General features: G+C 49.0%; 1 protein-coding gene across 2 annotated transcripts in view; it reads left to right on the plus strand.

Moving 5' to 3' along the window:
* The window catches only part of LOC116941495 (potassium voltage-gated channel subfamily KQT member 4-like), a 234567-nt gene that overhangs the window by 37843 nt on the left and 176381 nt on the right, over window positions 1-20343 (plus strand). The window lies entirely within an intron of this gene.

The raw sequence follows: 20343 nt of genomic DNA on the forward strand, positions 1-20343 counted from the left end.
TATGCATGTTGCGCGATGCATGTGTGTGTGTACCGTATCCGCTGCCCGTATTGAGGGGAGTGGTGATGTAGCGGTTAGCGCGGTTTCGCTTCGAACCTGGCGTGCCGAGTTCGATTCCCGATCACGGCCAACATCAGGGACGATTATCTGAACCGGTCCTGGGCCTCCCCTAGGTACCTGGTGCGGTGCGTAAAAACATCGCCACTGGGGAGACAAAGGCGGCCGGGCGTGGTGCTGGCTACCCACCCCCTCGTGTGCCTTTCTGGCCTTCATAGGTGCACGCTAACAACACTTGCCCCAAGAGTCTGTCAAGGCTATACGGGGGATCTTTGTATTCATCTTGTACCGTATCTCCTAAGGGGAGCGGTAGTGTGGCGGTTAGCGCGCTGCGCTACGAACCCGGCGACCCGGATTCGATTCTCGCTCACGGCCAACACCAGTGACAATTATTTGAGCCGGTCCTGGGCCTCCCCTAGGTCGAATCAGCCTCAAATGAGTACCTGGTGCAGTGTGCAGAATAATTGTCACTAGGGAGACGAAGGCGGTCGGGCGTGGTGCTGGCCACCAACCCCTTCGTGTGCCGTGCCGGCCTTCATAGGTGCTCGCTAACAGCACTTTCCCCAACAGTATATTAAGCCGATACAGGGGATCTTTGTATTTGTACCGTATCTCCATAAAGAGCCCCCGTATCGCCTTAGCAGACTTTTCGCGAGCACCTATGGAGGCCGGCACGGGACACGAAGGGGTGGGGGGCCAGCACCACGCTCGGCCGCCTTTGTCTGCCTAGTGGTGATGTTTGCATATCACACTAGGTGCTCTTTTGAGGCTGAGTCGACCTAGGGGAGGCCCAGGGCCAGTTCAGATAATTGTCACTGGTGTTGGTCGTGATCGGGAATCGAACTTGGGTAGCCACGTTCGTAGCGCAGCACGCTAACTGCTGCTACACTACCGCTCCCCACACAACAACAAAATTAACAACACCTGCATGTCCATTGCACCTCCGATTAGCACGGTTTTAGCCGAGGAGACTTCTTAATGACGCTTGTAATATTTGGGCAGGTGCGTGGAGTTAACCTGGGCTCAATGTCTCACCGAGTATCTTCCTGCTCGCTGGTAGGCTGGAGTAAGTAGGTGGCACGCGTCTGGCAGTAGCCACAGCCATCGCGAGACGCATACTGGATGTGTGGTGTGCAGGCTGCGGAAAAATATTTATCCTGGTCCCAGGCCACAATTAAGCCGCCCTGAAGTCAGCCAACTTCCGAGACGATTTCACTTCGTGCTGCTGACATTTCAACCTTGATTCCACCAGGGGATTATTTCATTGATTCGTTTTGCTTTTGGTTTCCATTCGAGCTGATTCTCCCCATTGTGGCACGGATGAATCGATGCTGGATAATATCCAGAAGAGCCTCATCATCATCATCAGCCATGGTCAATCCACTGCTGGATGAAGGCCTCTCCAAGTAGCCCCTCAGACGCCCACAAAATTTTGATGTAAATCATCCGCCCAGCACCTGCTTCACACGAACTGATGCCATCGCTCCATCTCCCCGGGGCGTTTTCCCGTCCCTTGGCTGCCGCTCCGCTATTCGGAACTCACGACCACGATGTTGTCGGTTCGAGTCCCAGGCGAGTGGCAACTAAGGCCATCGGCGTCAATGAAATGAGTACCGCCCAAGTGGGAAGTGTGAGGCTTCTTCCGACTCTCACCACGTAAACAAAAAAACACCGTGGAATCACTGGCTCAGAGGTTACAAGCAGAGATGGGTTGAGCTCAGGGATCGGCAACTTGCGGCTCTGGAGCCACATGCGGCTCTTCACGTACTCATTTTTTTCTATGCAGGGTGCTTTGACATTTTTTTTATATGCAGGGTGCTTAAACATTTTTATATGCAGAGTGCTTAAACATTTTTATATGCAGGGTACTTAAACATTTTTTATATGCAGGGTGCTTAAACATTTTTTTATATGCAGGGTGCTTAAACATGTTTTATATGCAGGGTGCTTTAACATCTTTTTATATGCAGAGTGCTTAAACATGTTTTTTATATGCAGGGTGCTTAAACATTTTTTTATATGCAGGGTGCTTAAACATGTTTTATATGCAGGGTGCTTTAACATCTTTTTATATGCAGGGTGCTTAAACATGTTTTTTATATGCAGGGTGCTTTAACATTTTTTTATATGCAGGGTGCTTAAACATTTTTTTATATGCAGGGTGCCTTAACATTTTTATATGCAGGGTGTTTAAACATTTTTATATGCAGGGTGCTTAAACCTCTTTTATATGCAGGGTGCTTTGACAATTTTTATATGCAGGGTGCTTAAACATTTTTTATATGCAGGGTGCTTAAACATCTTTTATATGCAGGGTGCTTTAACATTTTTTATATGCAGGGTGCTTTAACATTTTTTTATATGCAGGGTGCTTAAACATTTTCATATGCAGGGTGCTTAAACATTTTTTTTATATGCAGGGTGCTTTGACAATTTTTTATATGCAGGGTGCTTAAACATCTTTTATATGCAGGGTGCTTAAGCATTTTTTATTTACAGGGTGCTTTAACATTTTATATATGCAGGGTGCTTAAACATCTTTTATATGCAGGGTGCTTTAACATTTTTTATATACAGGGTGCTTTAACATTTTTTATATGCAGGGTGCTCAAACATTTTTTAAGACGTATATGTGACTATCGTTTTTTATTTCGATTTAAAGCTTTCGTGACTGCAGGGATTCATCTTCTGGGTTCTTTCGGTAAAGTCACGTAGAATGGAAATACAATGATAAAAATAATGATAACAGAATAAAATTCTCACGACGTTTCGGCCACAACACAAGTAGCCTTCCTCAGGTGAAGAAACAGGACTGTCCGGAAGACAGCACTTGAGCGCTTGAGTGCTGTCTTCCGGACAGTTCTGTTTCTTCACCTGAGGAAGGCTACTTGTGTTGTGGCCGAAACGTCGTGATAATTTTATTCTGTTATTATTTTTTTATTATTTTATCTCCATTCTACGTGACTTTACCGAAAGAACCCAGAAGATATCGTTTTTTTAATGGCAAAAGAACGGATAGTACACTGTAACGTGATAACATATGTAATGTTAATAGCTTCAAAAAGTCAAAGAGTCTCCACTTGGTCGCCATCATTGTCAACACATTGCCTGGAATCTTCTCCAGGTGGTCTCCAGAGCCCCGAGGCACATTTCCCGTGGTATTGTTGAAAATTCATCAGAAGTGTTAACATTTTCTTTGAAGCACCCTGCATTATGTACAGAATTCAATTTATTTTTTGGTCTCTTCTTATTAGTTTTGTTTGCCGAGCCCTGGTTTAGCCCCAGGTATGCTTGAGTGGAGGATTGCACCGCCTTGCTGCAGTCGTCGTTGGCTCGACGTCTCAGGCCCTCGCGCTCGATTTAAATCGCGCCCGGCGAGTCGAGGGAAATGCCGCGAGCGCTGGGCACTGATGTATGGCGCGCGTTATCGAGCGCATTAGCGCACGGGTCTCGTCAATTCCCGCGATGGCATTGTTGTTTCCCTTGGAGCGGCTCATCATCCCGAGGTGTTAATTGCCCTGGAATAATTGTAATTGATGAAAATGGCTTCTGATGAGAAAGGGGGCATTTTCATTACCGCCACGCTGTGCCACACCACGCTATGCCACACAACACCACGCCGTTCCACACCAGGCCACGCTGTCCCACACCGCGTTACGCCGTGCCACACCACGCCACGCTGTGCCACACCACGCTACGCCGTGCCACACCATGCCACGCTGTGCCACACCACGCTACGCCGTGCCACACCATGCCACGCTGTGCCACACCACGCTACGCGGTGCCACACCATGCCACGCTGTGCCACACCACGCTACGCCGTTCCACACCATGCCACGCTGTGCCACACCACGCTACACCGTTCTACACCACGCCACGCTGTGCCACACCGCGCTACGCCGTGCCACACCACACCATGCCGCGCCACGCCGCGCTACGCGCCTCGATCTCCGCATCGTGAGGCGGTCCCCAGGCCTGTGCCCGGTCTCAATGCAGTTATGCAAAATACAAAATACAAAGCCGGGTTCGTAGCGCAGCGCCAACCGCTACACTTTGACACACAGCCACACACAGACAAAGATCCCCCTATAGCTTTACCAGACTGTAGGGGCAAGTGCTGTTAGCGAGCACCTATGAAGGTCTGCACGGCACAGGAGGGGGGTGTGTGGCCCACACCACGCCCGGCCGTCTTTGTCTCCCTAAGTAGCGATGTTTAAACACCGCACCAGGTACTCACTTGAGGCCGAGTCGACCAGGACCGGTTCAGATAATGGCCCCTTGGTGTTCGCCGCGAGCTCGGGGATCGAACTCGAGTCGCCGGGTTCGTAGGGCGGCGCGCGATCGTGGTGTCACCGTGTCACGATCAGGGCTGGGGGGCCCTCGCGAGCAGGGGGGGGGGCCTCGCGAGCCCCACGCGCGCAAAACCCCGACGCATTCGCGAGCTCCACTGCGCTCCCGTTGGAGGCTTTGCCGTGGTGGCGGCGGCGAGATTAGCGATCAGGGAGGGCCTCGGGGCCTTCGGAGACGCGCGGAGTTTTAAGAACCCGAAATAGCGAAGCCCGACGATCGCCGCCGTCGATAAGCGACCAAATGTGATGTTTGTGATTGACACGGCGATTGCGGTTATTCGCGGACGGCTCGGGCGAGCAGATGCATGTTGTGTTGTGCGCGATCTTTACTGAAGTGACCGACGCGCGGATGCATTTGCAAGTAGCCACGGTGTATCGGTGGGCTCACTGTGTCCATGTCACGGACATTGGCATCGCTCGGACGCAGAGGTCGATATGGAAACGTCTCATAGGGGTGCTGGGGGTGGGGCTGACGCATGGCGGCAGGAGGGGGGGCATACATTTCAAGATCTTGAAACAGGGCGAACTGCTTTCAATATTAATAAAATTCACAAAAACCCCCCACCATTTTTCGCCATATGGCATTGATATATAATGACTTATTGTTGGTGGCTCAGCTGATTGGAGAGTATATAGAGTTTACTGATAACATTGAGGGAGCTTATATTTTGTTTTTTTATTGGTTTACTATGTAGTATTCATTATATAGTGTAGTGTATACCCAGTTGCTTTGTGATTAACAGCTCAGCTTATTGAAGAATATATTAAGTACATTTATTATATTGATGTAATATAGATTTAGTTTTTTCACACCGTTTACTTTATGATAGTTGGTAGTTTGGAGGCCTTTAACGTCCATATACTGAATGCCTCTGTTGATATGTAAACTTAGACTTTAACACAGCTATTTCTGTCACAAGCTAATCCCTCAGCTATTTCAATGCTAAATTATCCTGCTTTGATAGGTAAACTCCTTTGTCAAGGCTCTCCATGCCTCTCACCCAGCTTAAAATACGCTACAAATCTTAACAGCGTTCATTCAAGCTCTGTCGTCCCGACAGTTTCGTTCTTTCACCTGAAGAAGGCTACTTGTGTTGTGGCGAAACGTCGTGAGAATTTTATTGTCTTATTTTATTCTCATTCTACGTGACTTTACCGAAAGAACCAAAGAATATGAATCCTTGCAGTCACGAAAGCTTTAAATCGAAATGTAATCGCCTCTACGGGGAGGGATTCCATACAACCTTAAGATCATTCAACAGACTCTGGGACAAGAAGGCTCAACTAATCGAGTCTCTCACATTTCTGAAGAGATGCCGCGACTCTAAGGTAATACCAACCGCATTTACACTAACCTCTGCTGCTGCAACTTCCTTTAATGCAAAACGAATTCTTGATAGATCTAGCTTAGCTCTTATCTCTGAAAAAATCAGACTCACACGCACCGAACTAGATCAGTTAGACAAGATACTCTACAAATCACACTTAACATTGACAGCAACAATGTCTACATCGGATTTGGAACATGTAGACAATATGACTACCTCTTCGGCTGCCACTATGTCGACCAAATGTAGGGACAATTTGATTTCCAAATTTAACCGCCTCTCCAACAAAAAATCGGATCCACACACCGAAAAGATAGACGTTAACAAAGTCATAATTAATCGCAGTAACAGTTCCATTTCTGATGGCCTGAAATCCGTTTTAGCTAAAGGGCTAAACTTTGCTGTCACACCGAGACACATACCAGTTAATGATATCATTGCCTAGTCGACGTTGCACTCAAGGGCTTGAGTCACATCTCTGCAGACGTAGCAAGATCTGAAATCGCTGCAACCCTCAAAAACGCTAATAGCCACCTAGCAACATCAGCAAAGATGAGCGCTTTGAATTATCTCAATTAAAAAAGAGAGATGATATTGTCGTCCTATCAGCCAACAAGGGCAATGCCACTGTCATCATGGACAAAACAGAATATAATAACAAAATTCAAGAACTACTCAACGATAGCAGCTATACAAAAATAAAAATAGATCCCACCAACAGCCTGGTTACCAAAACGAACAAAATCATCTCTGATTCAACAGCATTAATTGATCAGACCAAACAGTTTTCGTTGAAACCCTTGCTGCCAGACCACCAAGATTATATGGCCTCCCAAAGATACACAAAGAAGATACACCCTTTCGCCCCATCGTCTCTACTATCAACTCCCCCACCTATAAATTGGCACTTTTCTGGCTGATATACTGCGACCTTTCACTGGCAAAAACCACCTCTGCGGTACTCAATTCTACTCACCTGGTATCGACAATCAAAGGCATTTCCCTGTCCCCAGACGACCTGCTTGTCAGTTTTCATGTGGTGTCCTTAGTCACCAAAGTTCCGGTACCTGACACCATCGCAATCATTGAAGACTTGGTTCATCAAGGACTGCATCCTGATGTACCCCCCCTGGTGAGACATTGCTTAACCAACACATACTTCACCTGGAATGGAACTTTCTACAAACAGACTTAGGGCACCTCAATGGGCTCCCCCCTGTCTCCGGTCGTAGCCAACGTATTCATGGAAAAAATTGAAACTGACGCCATCCAGACTGCCACTCTACGCCCGACCTTATGGAAGAGGTACGTGGATGACACTCTTGTCATCTGGCCACATGGCCAGCCTGCTCTAGACCCATTTCTCGACCACATCAATTACATGCACCCATCCATCAGATTTACCATGGAGGTCAAAAAAGATGGCAAGCTACCCTTTTTAGATGTCTTAATTAAAAGGAGACCTGAAGGTTCAATGAGCCATTCTGTCTACGGAAAAGCTACCCATACAGATGCTTACTTGAAACCGGAATCCCACCACCATCTATCCCAGAAGAACTCTCTCATCAAGACTCTATACCATAGAAACCAATGAATGTCCGACCAGGAACACATTGCCAGTGAACTCAAGCACGTACACCAGGCTCTCAGAGCTAATGGTTACTCCGACTACACAATCCGCAAAGCCATCACTCCAGTCAAAAAGAAAGATTCCCTTGAGGAGCCACTCAAAACCATCACCATACCCTACATTGCAGGGGTCACTAAAAATATCTCCAAAATCCTGAATAAACACAAGATCCAGGTCCACTTCAACACAGTACATAAAATTCGTGATCTGGTTCCATCTGTAAAAGATGCTGCTCCAGACATACAGTACCCGGGCGTTTACAAACTAAAGTGCCTCTGTGGTTGCAACTACATTGGGGATAACCAAACGACATATCTCGGACCGCATCCGCGAACATAAAGCAGACTTGAAACACGGTAGGAAGAATTATTCTGCCGTGGCAGATCACTGTTATAATTCAGTGGGTTCACATGACATTGACTTCTCCAAGACGGAGGTTCTTTACAAGCCAACTAGCTACCATGAGAGATTCGTTCATGAGGCCATCCACATATACAAGCATAGAGACAATTTCAACCGAGAAGATGGATTCTGGCTTAGTTACCATTGTAAAGATGTTTTAAACAATATCGGTTCTTAATTGTATTTTTCGGTGACTGTCAGACCGCAGCTCTTTCGCTGGCATTGCCTCTTAATACCTCTCACACCACGGTTAATGGTATGGTTTATAATATGGAGTATAACAGCGCATTGCAGTTGTTTCCCTCTCCCCCCACCTCCATTCCGAGCATGGATTGACTCGTCCGTCTGAACGTCGCTGTCCGTGGTGCTAGCGGTGAGGGGAAGGAAGAAAAAAACACCATTTTTCGCCATATGGCATTGATATATAATGACTTATTGTTGGTGGCTCAGCTGATTGGAGAGTATATAGAGTTTACTGCTAACATTGAGGGAGCTTATATTTTATTTTTTTATTGGTTTACTATGTAGTATTCATTATATAGTGTAGTGTATACCCAGTTGCTTTGTGATTAATAGCTCAGCTTATTGAATAATATATTAAGTACATTTATTATATTGATGTAATATAGATTTAGTTTTTTCACACCATTTACTTTATGATAGTTGGTAGTTGGAGGCCTTTAACGTCCATATACTAAATGCCTCTGTTGATATGTAAACTTAGACTTTAACACAGCTATTTCTGTTACAAGCTAATCCCTCAGCTATTTCAATGCTAAATTCTCCTGCTTTGATAGGTAACTCCTTTGTCAAGGCTCTCCACGCCTCTCACTGAGCTTAAAATACGCTACGAATCTTAACAGCGTTCATTCAAGCTGTGTCGTCCCAACAGTTCTGTTCTTTCACCTGAAGAAGGATACTTGTGCTGAGGACGAAACGTCGTGAGAATTGTATTGTCTTATTTTTTTTTCTTATTGTACGTGATTTTACCGAAAGAACCAAAGAAGATGAATCCTTGCAGTCACGAACGCTTTAAATCGAAAAGAGCCACATCGTTCAGTGGGCCTTATCTGGTAAAATAAAAAAAACGAGTTTCGTTTATTGGTTTAGTTTGTAGCCTGGTGGCTTCTGAAAAAGAGCTACATAGCTAATTGAGCCTTACCTGGTAAATAAAAAAAAATAGTTTAGTTTGTGGCCAGGTCGCTTCTGATAAAAGCCACATAGTTCAGTGGGCCTTAACCTGTCGAATAAAAAAAAAAAACAGTTTAATAGTTTAATATTGACCCTGATTTGGAGATAGGCCGAGAGCGGATACGATCTGACCGGGCTCCCGAGAGCTTGCGAGGGCGGTGCGAGAGTAAGATCCCACCACGACGCTCCCCGCGGCCCGCGGAACCGCTGCGACAGGGAACGTTTATCGTCAAATTACGGTGGGTAATCTGAATAATGATGATGTGGCCCTTTGAGATGTAAATAAGTGTGATGGGATATCATTTGACCTTGCAGCGATGTCCCGGGGGCTTGGTGCATTTCATTATGGAATTGCATTTCGTGTCAATCAGTCCACTCGAGTAGAGGTTTTTGTTCACAGTTCATGCATTCCTTATCATATATCTGATTTGTATTGTACATATGAATATATAAAATCCCGCGTTGATTCCCTTAGCCTTCACTCATCCTGTCAGCCACACATCTCTGTCAGAACATCCGTCACCTTCTGTCTCACGTCCGCGCCACTCACCCCATAGATTCCTGCGACTCAGCAATGTGTCACCGTGGAGAGAGTCGACTCGTATCGTGAGAAGTTCGTAAGGTAAAAATTTGGCTGAGGGGGTCCACTCGGCACATTTTCGTTTTTTCAGCAGCAGTAGTTATCATCATCATCAGAAGCAGCAGCATCATTTTCATAATCGTCGTCATGAACATCATCATTCCTTTTTGGGGTAATGTGAATAAATTGGTCAAGTATGCCATATGAATGTGGAATGTCCACCACTCGTGCAGGGCCAGTGCACATGGGAATCGCCTGCCACTTTTGTGAGCAGGCAAACAATATCATTCCCATACAATCCACTGCTGGATGAAGTTCCTCCAAGCAACTCCCACCTCTCGCGATGCTGCGATTTGAGAATCCATACAGCATCCTGCACGCGAGTTGATTTCATCGCTCCATCTCCCCGGCGGAGGTGCTCTGTCGAAGGCATTATGCTCCATGGCAGCCACTCGCGCCAGTATTGTTGATCAAATGGCAAAGCGTTCACATCTCGCCGCGGTAGCGAGATGTTAACTACCTCGCCTGGTATGAAGGAGGTCGTGGGTTCGATCCAAACCCTGACGCCTGCTTTATATTTAGAGTTCACATGCATCTCTCTCTCCATGGTCACGTGGATGTTTCTGCGTGTCCTTTGATTGGGCTCTCATTTGTGATAGCCCAGTTACTTCTGAAACCAAGAGCTATATAGCTCAGTGGGCCTTCCCTGGTCAAATAAAAAATGTTTAGCAGTTTGGAGTAAAACTATGGAATATGTTGAATACATTCTCGCTATCCTCTTATGCTGACAGCTCAGGCACACTTCACCATTTCAGAATGACCCAGAACTGAAATGACTCATCACTCAAAAGGTGGCGCTCCCTCTGCCTGTGAGAGATCTGGCAAGATGACTCGGGGGGGGGCTCATAATGGCCGTGTCAGAGCGCAGAGCCAGCACGGCTGACATCCTGGGTCTCAAGCGTAGAGAGCTAATGGTCTCAGGACGGTCACTGTTGACTGCACACGCACACAGACACGCATGCACAAAAATCCCCCCATCGCGTTACATTTGCAGTCTTACCCAGGAGGCCCGGCTGCCCGGAGGTCACAGCGCTGGGGCTGACACCGCTGAAATCCCGGGCCTCAATTCGTGAAGACGCCCGCGATTAAATCGGCATCCTCTCAATGCGGCGAGTTGACAGTCCCAGCCCGATCGCCAGTGACTGCACGAGAAAACCGTGATGTTAACATTGGCTTCTCACTTGATTTTGCTAAATTCCATCCTGAGAACCAAGCAACAGCAATAACAAACATCGGAATGATTGCCACGCAGCGCTCTGCGGAGGTCATTTAAATGTGGCCCCGTCTCTGTGCGGTTAAACGTCCTTTTGAAATGTGGCTCAACCACTGCTCATTTTCCATCAGACCGGATCTTCGTTTCATTGATCCGCGGGGCGACGATGGCCCATGCCGGCCAGCTGCTCGCTTGCAATTAACGAATCGGGGGGGAGGGGGGGGTGGGGAACCGCGCGATTGTGAGCCGAGTGGATCGCAGCGAGAACCAAAAGTGAGGCCCTCCGGAGCTCTTGACGCTCGGGCTCTCACGCGCGAGGCCGCCCTCTCGGCTGCCCTCTCGGCTGCCCTCTCGTCCGCTCTCCGCTCGCCCGCCCCCGCTGAGGTGCCGTCGCCGCGGCGAATTGCTCTCGAATTAAATCGCGGAACTCGCCCTGCGACGGGGTTTCACGGAGATTTTTTCCTCCATGAGGGATTTTTGTCGCCCCTCCTCCCCACAACCCCTCAAGCCCACGGTAACCCGGTTAAAGATTCATGATCACGGTGCTTTATTGCGCTGGCAGAAGCGACGCTCAGAATCAGAATGTTTATTTTTTTCTTGCGAAATCCGATGACCTGTGAAGCTCTTTTTCTCGAACGCCCGGTAGAACGTCTGCTCACAGGTCATCGTGGCCAACGCGGCTCATGCTGTTGCCCGCGTCACCTTCATTGGCTTCCTGCTGCCTGATCGTGTGGCTATTGCAACGTTGTTTCTCAGTCTCACCACCACCACTAAACAAGGAATTAGCCAAACACCTCAAAGCAGGACCATCCTGACCAAAAGTAATGATACTCGGTGATGCTGGCAATGGTTTAAATCATACTAACATTTTTATTTTACCAGGTAAGGCCCACTGAGCTACATAGCTCTTTTCAGAAGCGACCTGGCCACAAATGATAGCCCAATGAAGTGGCTTATCGTGTGAACATTTATAGCAGCCAAATCCTCTAAACGAGTGATTTTGATTCTAAATGTGGTGGGGAAAAACCGGAGGTCCCGGAGAAAAATCCACGCGACCACGGGGATAGAGAGACACACAAACTCCACATTTCGAGCAGGCACCGCGTCAGGGTCGGGATCGAACCCACCGTGAATTGGCTTTCGTCCATCGGCGGATTAACAGAGGGTTGTAAATGAGTATTATTTTTTTGTTATTGTTCTTCCTCTGCGTAAGCTACGGGGTCGCGGTTTCTGTCCGACAGCAGTGGGTTGTCGAGGTGCGGACGATCAAAAAGGGATTTCTCTGCTCGCGTTCTATTATTGTCGCCGCGATATATATTTGATATTTTTTGCCGTAATAAAATTTTTTTGCACCTTTCTTTATTGGCACAAAATTCCGAGTCAATACGGGAGGATTAATCACCTTACGCGTTTTACGCGATATGGATGATATTGGTCGCGAAAGCCTACGTGTTCAACTCGCCGAGGTTATGTCGCCATTCGTTTGGAAGCGAACGCTTGCGAAGGGCCTTAAGAGTGGCCGGTGCTATTGACGCCGCACTGCGGTGTTTGACAAAGCAGCTGTGAGTCGTGAAATATTCACCCCGATGAGCGGAACCGACTTACAGATCTTCCTCTATCACAATCCGACTTTTTTGTTTTATCCTGGAGGAATTTGATGAGCGATGGCGCTCTTTTCACAGATGTCCAGTATTTCACAGATGATGTCCAGTAAGTTCTGTCTGTGCGGTGCCTTTGAGTCGAGGTAGTTGGCATCTCCTAGCCACCGTGACACGAGTAGCGCTGTGGCACAACAACAATCGGTTGCAGCGTTCCTCGGCACACGGGGAAAGTTCTCGAACATTAGGAGAGCGATAAAATACCTCCCTCTGACTACGTTTCACAATGTTCTGGTCGTTAAAAAAACAATATTTACTTCTTATCGTTAATTCACCAGCTGAGTGAACACAGCGGGGCAAAGATTCTCCACGTCTCAGAACGTGAGACAACTATCTCTGAAGTTTTGCGATGATTGTATCTGTCGGTTGTTAGGTTCGTGATGCAAAATGAATGAGGCGTTTGTGTGTGCGCGCTCGCGCGCGTATGCACGCATGCCATGTGCGCACGTGTTGCAAAATCCACTGCTGGATGAGGGCCTCCCACCGTACCGTGCGGGCCGCGGGGGTTCCTCGACCCCGCGCGTCACCATGCCGGAGGATGTGGGAGCGTAGAAGGGCAGTGCAACAACGGATATTGCTTAACTCCCTGCTGCTATATCCTTAGCTCTTTCGGTAAAGTCACGTTGAAGAGAAACAATAAAATAATAAAATATATTTGAAACAATTAAAAATTCTCACGACGTTTCGACCATAACACAAACGGTCGTCATCAGGTGTGCTGCTGTCCACCACGCAGCCACGCACGTCCGCCTGTCACTCATAGTGGACACACAGTGATGTTAACGAGCAGCTTTATAGGTGCTCACTAACAGCACTTGCCCAAGGTGTTAATGGTGCCCATGTGGAGAATTCTAGTGTACGTGTGCGTGAGTGTGTGTTTTACATATTCGGTGGGGAGTGGTAATGTATCGGTTAGTAGGCTGCGCTACAAACATGGCGTCCCGAGTTCAATTCCCAATCACGGCCAATACCGGTGACGATTATCTGAACCGGTCATGGGCCTCACCTACGTCGACTTAGCCTCAATGAGTACCTGGTGTGGTGTGTAAACATCACCACTGGGGAGACAAAGGTGCCCGGGCGTGGTGGTGGCCACTCACCCCCTCGTCCGCTGAGATGGCCTTCATCGGTGCTTGCTAAAAGCACTTGCCCCAACAGTCTGTTCAGGCTATATGGGGGATCTTTATTTATTTTACAAACACGGCCGACACCAGTGACGATTATCTGAACTAGTTCTGGGTATCCTCTCGGTCGGTTCAGCCTTAAAAATGAAAAATGAGTACCTGGTGCGTGTGACGTGTCAACCTTCATAGGTGCACTCGAACAGCACTTTCGCCAAAAGTGCGTGAAGGCGAGACGGGGTATCTTTTTTAGAATCGTGGCTTCAATATTTACGAAGAGTATTTAATATCCGTGCTGTTGACTTTTCCACGCGCTCGTACAGTTATAGCGTGACCTCTCTCCCACCATCTTTCCTCATTGTTCCATCCTGTGGATCTCATACATTGTTAAGGAAAACAGTGCTGAGGGAGACCAAACCGTGACTCAGACTGGTCTGTCAGGCCATTGCTTAGAGACCCCATCAGAGGCCGGTCCACCAGGCCATTGCCTAGAGACCAGTCTGTCAGGCCATTGCCTCGAGTCCCCATTAGAGTCTGGTCTGTCACGTCATTGCCTAGAGACTCCATCAGAGACCGGGCTGTCAGGCCATCAGAGACTGGTCTGTCAGGCCATAGCCTAGAGTCCCTATCATATCCCGGTCTGTCAGGCCATTGCCTAGAATCCCCATCAGAGAAGGGTTTTGTCAGGCCATTACCGAGAGACCAATCAGAGACCGGTCTGTCAGGCCATTGCCTAGATACCTAATCAGAGACAGGTCTGTCACACCATTGCCTAGAGACCCATCAAAGACCATTCTGTCAGGCCATTGCCTTGAGATCCCATCAGAGACAGGTTTGTCAGGCCATTTTCTAGAGTCCTCATCAGAGGCCAGTCCATCAGGCCATTGCCTAGAGACCCCATCAAAGACCGGTCTGTCAGACCATTACCTAGATACCCCATCAGAGACATTTTTGTCAGGCCATTGCCTGCAGATCCCATTAGAGACCGGTCTGTCAGGCCATTGACTAGAGGCCCCATCAAAAACAGGTCAGTCAAGCCATTGCCTAGGGTCCCCATCAGATGCCGGTTCATCAGGCCATTCCCTAGAGACCTCATCAGAGACCTGTCTGTCAGGCCATTGACTAGAGGCCCGATCAAGAACGGTCCATCAGGCCATTGCCTAGAGTCCCCATCAGATACTGGTCTGTCAGGCCATTGCCGAGAGACGCCATCAGAGTCTGGTCCATCAGGCCATTGCATAAAGATCCCATCAGAGGCCGGTCTATCAGTTCATTGCCTAGAGCCCCATCAATAACCAGTTTGTCAGGCCATTGCCTAGAGTCCCCATCAGAGTCCGGTCTGTCATGCCATTGCTTAAAGACCCCATCAGACACCCGTTTGCTAGTATAAACATAATGATAAGGTCCCAAATTCACAATCTGCTGGGGTTAACTCAGCTCATGTTCATCATCCCCTTTAAGGAAAAGTGATTTTTTTGTGGTGGTTGTCTATTTCTCTAACTGACACTAACATAGCAATATGGAATGTCCCACTCCTCACCCATATGGCTGCCTACAAACGGCGAGAACCTCCCAACATGGTCCGCAGAGCAAGACGCTGCATGGTTTTGATTCTGCTTTGGTCCGGGAGGGTTCAAGTAACGGGCAGCGCAGTGGGCGATTGGAAGGCCCACGAGCAGAAGGCTACGAGTTCAAATCCTATCTGGGGTTCACTCCACCCATACTCCTTCTGATGTCAATAAATCATCAGTAGTTCTCTTCTGGATGGACTCAGCATGGGAATGTGGAAATACCACCACTGGTTCAGGACTGTATGTAGGAGATGAGCACCGATGCCTCAATGGTCTTGTGAGCTGGAGAAATCACTTCAACATTTTTTTTACCTTTGTGCCTTGAAGTGACCCCAGGTCAAAACTCATCCCATTTTTTGACGATTTCTCCCTGTCGCTCCGCAGTCTGTGGGTTGGGGTCGGCGGTGCTTGGTGTATGGCCGGGTGCTGCTGCATGCACCGCCCTAGCATTCCCTCGCTTCTGAGATCCACCATTCGGTGTGCAACCGGACGTTGCTGTATGTGCAGCGTCGAGATCCCTCGTACCTGAGATCCGCGTCGAGTGACCCCCGGGTGGTGACTCACTGGACCAGCGGCGATGGCAGCGCGGTTCACCGCTTGTTGTTGCAGAGGTTTCCACAGGTTTGAATCCAGCGGCTACTCTGATTAATACTGTGTTGGTGTGTAATAATAAACCCTTTCCCATTCTGAAGATGTACACGAAAACTTTGTCGGTACCGAGGCGTGTGGCACCATTTGGGGCTGGCTATCATAGAGTGCGGTCGTGTCGCTACAGTTATTTGCGGTGAGTATAATGTCTCTAAAATAACGGCGTTACGCCTCTCTAAATAAAATTAAGACTAAGCGCTCGTGCATTCTAAAATTCCACGGTGAACGAGATCCCACCCACCTTCCAACTTGCAGACGTCTCAGAACGGGAGAGGGCTAATAACTAAACTATTCATCGCCTGCTTCACTCACAGTGTCATGTTCCACATTTTTACCGAATTTCAAATATTACATCGCAAATGACTCAATCGGAATATGCATAGCGATCATCCCCCCCTCTCTACCCCCTTTACTGCGATAACTTGGCCTGAACCCTCCTGAAAAATAGTCTTGAGACTCGGTGAGGCTCCACTGGGTGAACAGTTTTGTCGTCTTAGTACCCGCACACTCCGATTAATGCGGTTGGCTGCGCACTGTGCGACAGAAGTTCAACGTTCACCATAAACGTATAAACAAGCGGAATAAGAACAGCAGTCGTGATAATAACGATAAATCGCAGCGACTGCACCGATTGGCATTCTCAGTAGAAACACTTTCCTAGCTGTGCTTTCCTCCGGTGGGATTATTTGGATTCATCGGGTGCTGAGGTTTCAGATTCTGTGATGTAGCCATACCCGCTCGCTACTAACAAAGTGTTCTGATCTCGGCAAAAGTAAACATTGATTTATTGGAAGTTTATAGTGCATTTGGCTTAAGGCTAAGCTCAAAGATAAAACTGCTCTGTGTGTGTGTGATACGAGTGGTGTCACTGATTCAAGCACTGCAATATCAACCCAGTGACATAGGTTGAACTCCATGTGAGTCTTTGTGTGTTTTTGGATGTGTGCGTGTATGGATGTCTTTGTCTGGGGGGGAGGGGGGGAGCGATAGTGTAGCGGTTAGCGCACTATAAACCCGGCGATCCAAGTTCAATTCCCGCTCACGGCCAACACCAGTGACGATTATCTGAATCGGTCCTGGGCCTCCCCTACGTCGACTCAGCCTCAAATGAGTACTTGGTGTGGTGAGTAAACATCGCAACTGGGGAGACAAAGGGGGCCGGGTGTGGTGTTGGCCACCCACCCCTTCGTATGCGCTGTCGGCCTTCAACGGTGCTCGCTAGCGGCACTTTGCCCAACATACTGTTAAAGCTATACGGGAGACTTTGTATATCTTTGTGCAGCCATACAGAGTGCCGGTGCAGGCTCTTAAAGCGAACACCCACTTGTGAAGGCCAGCACAGCAACACGGGGGCCCTTTGTAGTTTATACCTCTCTGTGTGGGAGCATATTTCACTAAAATGATGCTTCCTTTGTTACGTCTGCAAAGCATAGAGGGTGTTGTGCCCCGTTCACAACACTTCTCACCCCCCAGAGCCGTTTTCAACCCCTGCGCTCTGATGTTCAGCGATTCATTCAAAGTGCATAAACCAAACGCGATCCTGTGCCGAGGACACTCTTCACACGGAGGGTTCCTCTCGAATTTTATTTCGAGGCTGAACTCTATGCTGCTGCTTATATCACTGCTGTATCGACCCCGTGCTGGCCCGTCGCTGATTTCCCTCTGCGTTCCTCCTGAAAAGTCCTTGTGGCACTGAAGATCTTCGCCCAGAATATCATCGATCTCTGTTGGAACGCCGCTGGCGTTGGAACCCCCACGCATGGACGAGAGTGCCGCTGCCTTGATCCGAGCCGCGCCGACACTCGCGCGGGGACATTGCTGGTGGTGCTCGTCTTCGTAGGTTGCACTGAACAAGTGGTGAAAATTCCACATTCCCGTGGCGGGATTAGATGTTAAATGCATCCCTTGGTATGCAGGAGGTTCGTGGGTTTGATCCCAACCCTGACGCCTGATGTATATTTGGAGTTTGCATGTCTCTCTCCCTGTGGTTGTGTGGAATTTTATCCAAGTCCTCCAGTTTTTCCCTCCACATTTAGAATCAACATCACGAGTTTAGAGCATTTGGCTGCTATACACTTCCACGTGAGCAGCCACTTCTTTGGGCTATCATTTATTGCCAGGTCGCTTCTAAAAAATAGCTATGCAGCTCAGTGGGCATTACGTGGTAAAATTTAAATTAGTTTAACAGTTTAATATGAGACTTTATTCTGGTCTTTTGAGTTATTATCCGGCAAAACAAATACACTTGAAAATCTGAAATCGATGGGTGAAAAAAATCACCAAAGCCTCAACCTTCATTACGAATTGTAATTTACGTTACAGCTTCGATACATTTGGCCGGGTACCAGTCTGCGTGGGGATGACCGATCGAATCAATAAATCAGCCGCGTGTTGTTCCATCCCAGTAGCCGCAAAGCCATCAATGCAGGCCGACGTTTTCGAATTTTCCTCCGGGTTATGCGATCAATCGGCGGGCTGGAACGCCCGGTTGAAAACGAGCTGCATGCCGGGTGAGTAGGTGGGCGATATTGCGAACAAGAAAAGTCAGCGACATCGGTGGGGTGGACTCGGGGTCAAAGTTGTCATGCAACCGTGCCCTAAAGTGCCACATGCTGGGCCATGGTGTACACCGGGATGGCTGGAGGTTGATTGGAATCCATGGCCAGCGGGATCATTTGATCGCAGCAGACTCCCAGTCCCATTACCTACTTACCTCACCAACCTACCTTCTCATCTAACCACCTACCTACCCACCTACCTTCTCATCTAACCATCTACCTACCCACCGACCCACCTACCTATCCAACGACCCACCTACCTACCCATCTACCTACCCACCTACCTACCTAACCCACTTACCCACCCACCTACCCACCCACCTACCCGACTACCTATCTATCCACCTACCTACCCACCCTCTACGCACCTACCTGCCTACCTACCCACCCACATACCCGTCTAATTACCCACATACCTATCCACCCACCTACCCATCCACATAGCAGTGAACACGCAAATATTTTACAGACGTCCTTCTGGATAATCGTGGGTGGAGGGGAACAGAATCGCGTTGCCGCAACGGCGTCTTCCACGCCGTCAACGCCAACACGTCTCGGCTCGCCGGCCGAGCGGCGTTCCGAGACGCCGCGACTTGGCGCCCGTGGGCCGCCGTGCGCTGCGCCCCGCCCCGTGGTGACGACCGTCGGCGCGCGCGAGGAGTCAGGACGTCGCGACGTCGGCCGAGCGGCGCGGTGCTGGAGCGAGCGAGGGATTGCGAGCAAGCCACTTGCAACCTGGAGGGTCGTGAGTTTTTCAATCTTCGTTGGGGGCGTTGGCTCAGCCCATCAGATTGGAACGAGAATATGTATTTATACCGGGGGAATCCGATGAGCTATAGAGCTCTTTTTCACAGATGCCCAGTAAGAGGCGGGTCGATAAAATTAATACCAGAGATTGTTGGGAAGTGAACAGTGATTGTCCTGTGGGGAGACTCAGCCCCGCCATGGGAATGTGGAACTTCCACCACTGGCTCAGGGCTGTAAAACAGGTGATGGGCACCGCAACAGTGGTGAAGACATTTATTTGGAGTGTTTGACTGAATTTGTTTTAAACTGTCCACGGTAATTCCACTCATAGTGATGATAATAATAAAAACACAGATATATCAATACGTTGGTAATTAGCTTAATTTGGTATGTGCGTGTGTGTGCCGGTAAACGGCAAGGCATTCGTGATCACAACATGAGATTGCTTTAGGTTCGGCTTGCTATATGTAATTAAGTTGCCGGAAATAGGCTTTGGGCTAATCAATGTTTCAATGCTCGGCGGTGTTTGGATAACGCTTTGGCTGTCAGCGCCGTTGACGTTTGACGAATTGCCGGAGTCGTACCTCGCGAGCGGCTGTGGAATGACGATAAGCCATCCGCGCTTGATATTTTGGGGCGTCACGGTGCCGATATTCAACGTCTTGCGAGCGTGAGAGCGTTCATTTGTGTGGGACGGTGGGGGGGAGCGGTCGCGCAGTGGTTAGCGCGCTGCGCCATGAAGCCGGCGACCCAGGTTTGATACCCGCTCACGGCCAACACCACCACTGGCGACTATTTTAATCGATCCTGAGGCCTCCACTAATCAGCCTCAAAGGAGTACCTGGTGCAGTGTGCATTTAACATCAGCACTAGCGAGAAGAAAGGCGGCCGGGCGTGGTGCTGACCACTCACCTCCTTGGGAGCCATGGCGGCCTTCATATGTGTGTTGGGGCTTATGCCCCCTCCCCACTCCTCATTACGTGGGGGCTGATCTCCCTCTCACTCACCACGAGCGGGGGGGGGGGGCGCCACGTCTAATTGGTGGGGGCTAATGCCCCCCTCACCCTCCACGCGCGGGGGGGGGGGGGTGTTTGCCTCCCCCACCCCTGTCCCCTCCGCGTTGTTGTCTTTCGGCGTCCCCCACGCCCCCGAGCGGGTGACCCCCCCCCCGCCCGTATAGCTAGCGGCTGGCCGACACCGCCTAGGGGTTGATGACGCGCGCGCCCTCAC

Source organism: Petromyzon marinus, chromosome 12 (assembly GCF_048934315.1).
Source record: "Petromyzon marinus isolate PM22_M1 ecotype Great Lakes invasive population chromosome 12, UKy_Petmar_22M1.pri1.0, whole genome shotgun sequence".
NCBI classification, from domain to species: Eukaryota; Metazoa; Chordata; class Hyperoartia; order Petromyzontiformes; family Petromyzontidae; genus Petromyzon; species Petromyzon marinus.